The sequence below is a fragment of the Suricata suricatta genome, chromosome 16 (genome assembly GCF_006229205.1).
Source record: "Suricata suricatta isolate VVHF042 chromosome 16, meerkat_22Aug2017_6uvM2_HiC, whole genome shotgun sequence".
Lineage (NCBI taxonomy): Eukaryota > Metazoa > Chordata > Mammalia > Carnivora > Herpestidae > Suricata > Suricata suricatta.
The window spans coordinates 28690021-28696977 of NC_043715.1; the positions used below are offsets into that span (position 1 = coordinate 28690021).

The 6957-nt window shown below is 49.4% G+C and overlaps 1 long non-coding RNA gene across 1 annotated transcript in view; it reads left to right on the top strand.

The window, feature by feature from the left end:
* Nucleotides 1-2993, top strand: part of LOC115281167 — a 4109-nt gene extending 1116 nt beyond the window's left edge. Inside the window, exons 2-3 of the long non-coding RNA XR_003904136.1 lie at nt 1313-1493; nt 2778-2993. This is a non-coding gene — a long non-coding RNA (uncharacterized LOC115281167). The remainder of the gene's footprint in view (nt 1-1312; nt 1494-2777) is intronic.
* The last annotated feature ends 3964 nt before the right edge of the window (nt 2994-6957 follow it).

A 6957-nucleotide genomic window follows, 5' to 3' on the forward strand; every position in this document is an offset into this window, starting at 1 on the left:
ATCTCAAGACACACACACAAATGGTAATTTTGTAGAGGTGGGAGCTCCCACCTCTACAAAATTACCATTTGTGTGTGTGTCTTGAGATTTAAATTACAATCTACTGGGGATACCTGGGTGGCTCAGTTGGTTAAGCATCTGACTTTGGTCCAAGTCATGATCTTGAGGTTTGTGAGTTCGAGTCCTGAGTTGGGCTCTGTGCTGACAGCTCAGAGCCTGGAGTCTGCCTTAGATTCTGTGTCTCCCTCTCTCTCTGCCCCTCCCTCACTCAAGCTCAGTCTTTCTCTCAAAAACAAATAATAAACATTAAAGAAAAGTTGGTTGTTTTAAATGCTTATTTAATTCTGAAGGGGAGAGAGAGAGACAGAGCATGAGCAAGGGAGGAACAGAGACAGGGAGACACAGAATCGGAACCAGGCTCCAGACTCCGAGCTGTCAGCACAGAACCCAAAGTGGGGCTCAACCTCACGCATCATGAGATCATGACTGGGATTGAAGTTGGACGCTTAACCAACTGAGCCACCCAGGTCCCCCCAAAATTTTAATTACAATCTACCCTATTAGTAAATGCAAGTATACAATATAGTATTGACTGTCTTTACCAGGTTGTTCTTTAGACCCCTAGAACTTACTGGCCTTGCACAGCTAAAACTTTGAGCCCTCAGCCAAAAGAAAAGGTGGCATACATTTATGATGGGATACTATTCAGCCTTTAAAAAATAAGAAAATCCCACCCTTGGCAAAAACACGGGGTAACCCGGAGGACATTATGCTCAGGGAAATAAACCTGATGCAGAAAAGCAAATACTGCATGATCTCACTTATATGTGAATTGAAAGTAGTGAAACTCTTGGGGGGGCTCAGTCGGTTAAGCATTTGACTTTGGCTCAGGTCATGATCTCATGGTTCACGGGTTTGAGCTCCGTGTTAGGCTCTGTGCTGACAGCTCAGAGCGTGGATGCTGCTTCAGATTCTGTGTCTCCCTCTCTCTCTCTGCCCCTCCTCCATTAGCACTCGTGTGTGTGTCTCTCTCTCTCTCTCAAAAATAAATAAACATTAAAAAAAACTTTAATTGTGAAACTCATAGAAGCAGAGAGGCAAATGGTGGTTGCCAGGAACCCGGGCAGGGGGTGGGAATGGAAAATGAGGAGGTATTGATCAAAGGCCAGATAATTTTTTTTTATTATGGTAAACTACAAGAAACATTAAATTTACCATTTTAACCACTTTTAAGTATATATGTAATTCAGTGGCGTTATTGTGCCACCATCATCACTTTCTAGTTCCAGATTTTTTTCATCTTCCCAAACAGTAACCCATGGAAGAGTCGCTCCCAGCACCCCCGTCCCCCAGCCCCTGGATTTACCCATTCTGGACTTTGCGCATAAATGGAATCATACAGCATGTGGTCTTTCGCGTCTGGCTTCTTACTACCTGGCATAATATTGTCAAGTCTCGCCCATGTTGTGGCATGAACCAGCCCTTCATTCACGGTATGGAGAGATCACAGTTTCTTTATCCATCATACACGCATGGACACGTAGATTGTTTCCACCTTGTGGCTCTTGTGAATGGAGCTGCTGGGACTATCTTGGTAGGGTTTTTGACCGAACACCTGCTTCCGATAGTTCGGAGTATCTACCTAAGAGTGGGTTTGCTGGGTCTCACAGGTTCAGGAGCTGCCCGAATTCCTACAGGGGCCATACCACTCAACATTCCCACCAACCACCCATCGGGGAGCTGGATGGAGGGGGGTCTAAAGGGACACGTGCAGAATGTACAGAGCAGAAAGTGAAGCCAGCGTGGCCTGCTGCTGACTGGCTATGGGGAGCGGAAAAGAAAGAGGTGTCAAGGATGCTGCCTAGGATCCGGGGGTGGGGGTGGGGTGAGTGGTACCGTTGGCTGAAGCGGGCATACCAAAGAGGACCATGAGCTCAGTTTGGGACATATTAATATTTTCCACTGTTTCACTGTTTCCCAAGGCTTACCTCCATGATTGTATTTAAATGCTCTATTTTTTTGAGAGAGAGAGAGAGAGAGAGCACAAGTGGGGGAGGAACAGAGAGAGAGGAGGACAGAGGATCGGAAGCAGGCTCCTTGCTGACAGCAGAGAGCCCAATGCAGGGCTCAAACCCACGAACCATGAGATGATGACCTGAGCCAAAGTCCGATGCTCAACAGACTGAGCCACTGACATGCCCCTCCATGATTATATTTAATCCTCATTAAACCTTCCAAGTGGAGCTCAGAGAGGATTTGTAACTCGCCCGAGGCCACCCAGCTGGAGAAATAGAGTGGCCAGAATTTGACAACAAGGCTCACCACACCACACTGGTTTCTCACAGCCCTGCCCTGCAGGAGACCCTAATCTCTCTCTGCCCTGGATGTGTGTTACATGCAATTCTTACCATCTACCCTAAGACAGGCACCAAGGTTTATTTTTGTTGATGATACACTTCTGAATTATCTCAAGATTTAGTGAAACAAACAAAAAGGTAGTTTATTTTTATAATTGAAAAAAAAAATCCAGGGGCACCTGAGTGGCTCAATCAGTTAAGCAGCCAACTTCGGCTTAGGTCATGATCTCCATGGTTTGTGAGTTCAAGCCCCACATCAGGCTCTGTGCTGATGGCTTGGAGTCTGAAGCCTGCTTCGGATTCTGTGTCTCCCTCTCTCTCTGCCCCTCCCCCACTCATGCTCTGTCTCTCTCTCTCAAAAATAAATAAACATTAAAAAAATAAATACATAATAAAAATAAAAATAATCCATTCTAACAGGTGAGGCTCAGAGGTCAAGCAGTTTCTGTTGGATGAAAGACCCCAAAGTAAGTGTCATCAGTCTGGAAAGAGAAAGTCTGAGGACAGACAGGATCAAAGGATGAAACATCTGAAGACATGTGGCTGGGCGAATATCAAGTAGCCCACGCCCCAGGACCACAGGAGGGCCTCCCGGATGCTGGGAAGGGGCTATGTGGGGGCAAATAAAAGCAAGCATAAACCACATAAGGCCGTGCTGGGGAGTTTCACCCTATCCACCCCTCCCAAACGATATGTCTCTGCTACACCGTAAGCGGGGGGGGGGGGGGGGGGCGGCTTTAAATGGAGCAGTTGTTATGAGGAAAACCCCAGAGAGGTACCTGGGAATTTCAAGATGGCGGGTCTCACTTCCCTACTAGGCAGGCTGGTGTGGCCTCTGCTGATGGATGGGCCCCGACTGGCGGGGGCCCCAGAGTAGTGTGAGGAATGCTTTTGCAGAGCCCCCCATCGCAGCAGCCCCCCATTCTTTGGCTTGTGCAGCTGACGTCAAGTGCTGGCCAGCGCAGCTTCATCTCCTGTCACCTCACTCCCACATTCCCGTCCCCAAGCTGGCTTCCCAGGGACACAGCTGCAGCCGTTCCCAGAAAGGAGCGTGGTGAGGAGACGGCCACGGGTCTCTCCCAGGAGAGCACACCAGACTCAGTTCTCTGAGGAGAGCCGTGGTGCATGAGGAAAAATCAGTCCAAAGGAGGGAAAAACACTCCTTCCCTTCACAAGGTAGCAAGTACACCTCCAGTGCTCCGAGTCCAGAGTGGTGTTGGCACATAAAATAATACACAGGCACAAGGGGGGTGTGGGCATGATTCCAAACATCAGAGGCATGAGGGCATGGAGCGAATCTGGGCTCTGCCCACCCTGCAAAGCTGAGCTCAGAGGAAGGAGTCAGACCCTGTCCTTGACAAAACGCGCCAGGTTATTGGAGGTCACACGGCACTAAGGAGAACAGGGCCTGAGCACTCGGGCTCCGCTACGTCAGACCAGTTCAAGGAACAAGGATGTTGCTGTACCCTCGAGCCTCGTATCTGAAACAGCAAACATGTATTGTCCCAGGTTGGGAACCCTGGCTCGGCCTAGCCGGGTCCTCGGGCTTGGCGCCGCTCCCACGGAGGAGGCCGCCCACTCAGCCTACCTCACGAGTGCAGGCCCTTCTCTCTCCACACCTCCCTGTCCTCTCTCAGCCCGAGCGTCGCTTCCTCAGGGAAGTCCCGTAGTACTGTCCCTCCCTGCCACCAGCATCAGGCTCCCGCCATTAATGGCTTCCGTAGGACTCTGGTGTCCTCTCCACAGGACGTTTCCATGCCCACAATTACACATGGCTCACTATGTTTCTTCGGCTGTTGTCTGAGTCTTCCGTTACCCACAGGCCTCACAGGGTCAGGATCCCTATCTGGTTTTGTTCACCCCACAGGCTCAGGGCCGTCACGAGCCTGGCACACAGTAGGTCATCAGGACATGCATGCTTAACGAACAAGGTCCCTAGTAGTGACAAGGGTGGAGGCTCCAATCCAAGACTACTCCTCGGAGGCTGAATTCCTCCTCCTGTGAAGACCTCCCTTCAAGGGTGGGAGTTTTGTTCTCACTGAAGAACCGTGGGCCATTTTACCAATCGGCCTCCCCACGGCCCTTTCCCTCAGGCCCAGAAGCGTCTCCCCACGCCCGCTGTGGCCCTTGACTGGTCATCACACTACTACAAGGCCCTGCCCTGGGCTTGGCCCCAATGCGGTGCTTTGTTCTCCTTCCTTTGTACACAGGTGGCAGGGAGAGCCGGCCAACTGGAGGCCCCACCAGAGCTGAGGGTTCAGCTCCTCTCATAACGGGAGGTCAAAAGAAATGAAAACCCACCTCCTTTGCCCCATCATCTGAATTCCTACATTGGCTATGACATGGCTAAGGGGAAAATATTGGATTTATTTTTATGAGTTAGTCATCACCCAAAGGCCCTTAAGAGGAACCGGGCGAAGTGAATCCATTCAGAAGGTCGGGAGGTCATAGCTAACTTGTAAAAATAAATCCAATATTTTTTACTCTGTCTTATTAGATTTATATGATGCAGACATCCAAGGGAGGTTTGTTTTTTTTTTTTTTTAAATGGTCATTCCTCAGCACTATTTAGAAGATTTCTTCCTAGGCTCAACCAAATACCCATTCCATCTCTAGGTTCTCTGACTATGTGGCAATACCTTGATTTTTAAAATTAAAAATAATTTTGAAGCAAATTCCTGAAAGTCTATATCCCCCCTCCAACATTTCCTCTCCACAGAAACCAGCACCAATATTTCTGAGCCTGAAGTGGCCAAACACAAAGATTGGGAATAATGGAATATATTTGTTGAGTAATGCTATGGGCAGGTTCAAAAATTCACTTTTTGGGGTGTTAGTTAGGTGTCTGACTTCAGCTCTGGGCATGATGTCACCGTCACGAGTTCCAGCCCCGTACTGGGCTCAAGCGCGGAGCCTGCTTGGGATTCTGTCTCTACCTCTCACTCAGCCTCCACCCCCCTCACTGGCTCTCCTATCTCTCTCTCTCAAAATAAATAAAAATAAATAAATAAACGTTTAAAAAATTATTAAAAAAACTCACTTTTCATCTAAAAATTTAAGCAGTCAAGAGACCCATGGCCGTCACTCAGGAGACGCACTGCATTGCCCAGATGCTCCCCTCTCCCCCTCCTTGGCCTGGTTCTCTCTCAGCCGGCAGCGTCTCTCAAGGCCAATGGGGAGCCTGGGCCACTCAGAGGTTTGCGGGGACAGTCTGTGAAAGTCCACCTTGAATCCTGGATATTTGCTCAAGCTGCATTCCCTTCCCCACTCTCCTTCCTCACCTGGCCGTACGTTGACTTTCTCTGCAACAGTTTGGAATTTAACGGTGATGGTTTTCTGCCCCCAAGTCTGGCTGCCCTCTGCGTTAGTTTGCTCGGGCTGTCCTAACAAAGTAACACAGGTCGGGTGGCTAAACCGCAGAAACATGTTTCCTCAGCATTCCACCAGCTGGAAATCCAAGATCAAGGTGTGGGCAAGCCTGGCCTCTTCTGAGGCCTCTCTCCTTGGCTTGCATAGGGCCACCTGCTTGCTGTGTCCTCCTGTGGCCTTTGTCCAGGTGCGTGCACAGGTCTGGTCTCTGAATACCCTCTTCCGAAGGACACCGTTCAGATTAGAGTAGGGTCCAATCTAAAGAGTTCCTTTTCGTTGAATTTACCTTTTAAAGATCCTACCTCCAATTACAGTGATGTTCTGAAATACGAGGACTTGGAACCTCCACGTTAGAACTTGGAAGGGACAAAACTCAGCCGGTGATGTCCTCCCAGACGTCGAGCCTCCAACTGGCAAGGAGGGTCTGTCCTCAAACAGTGGGGCACAAGGGGCTTGGCCAACACCAGTGACATCGAACCTCCACAGTTAGAGACACGATGATGTGTGACTCATCTTTTAGACTGTCACGTTACCCTCCTTCCTGTTATGTCACAGCCGTGTCCCCTGTCTTACTTATGTGCATGTGCCCTCCGACGTTGCCTTTTCTCGGACCACCTTTCTCTAACTATAGAACCCCTTTGCACAGAAAAAGAGGTTGACGGATTTAACAGTTCAATCTGCCAGTTAAGAATGGTGGGACCGTGGGTAGACCCAGTGGTTTGCTGTGTTTCAACCTCTTTCTTGAAACCGAAGTTTCGAATTATCCGGTGTTCTCCGGAGGAAAGCCATCAGTTTCTGTTCTGAATTTCCAAGGCCTCTTTCCAGCCTGTGATAAATACCCAAAGCTAGCCAGACTGTTTCCGCTGGGCTATACATGTCACAGCCCCTCTTGGAGGGAATGTGAGCAATTCTGCCCGGGCTCACTCTTGCCTTTCCCACCCCTTCTGAAGGATGCAGTGGAGAGACTCGGGCACAGGGATTAGGCCCAGAGGAGGGGCCGTTCTGGCATTCTACAACATCCATCAGCCAGTATGTCAAATTTTTTTAAAGTTTATTTTATTTATTTTGAGAGAGACCTTGAGCAGGGGAGGAGCGGAGAGAGAGAGGGAGGGAGAGAGAGAATCCCAAGCAGGCTCCATGCTCAGTGCAGAGCCCGACACAGGTCTTGATCCCATGGACTGAGAGATGGTGACCTGAGCCGAAACCAAGCGTCAGACGCTGGACCGACTGA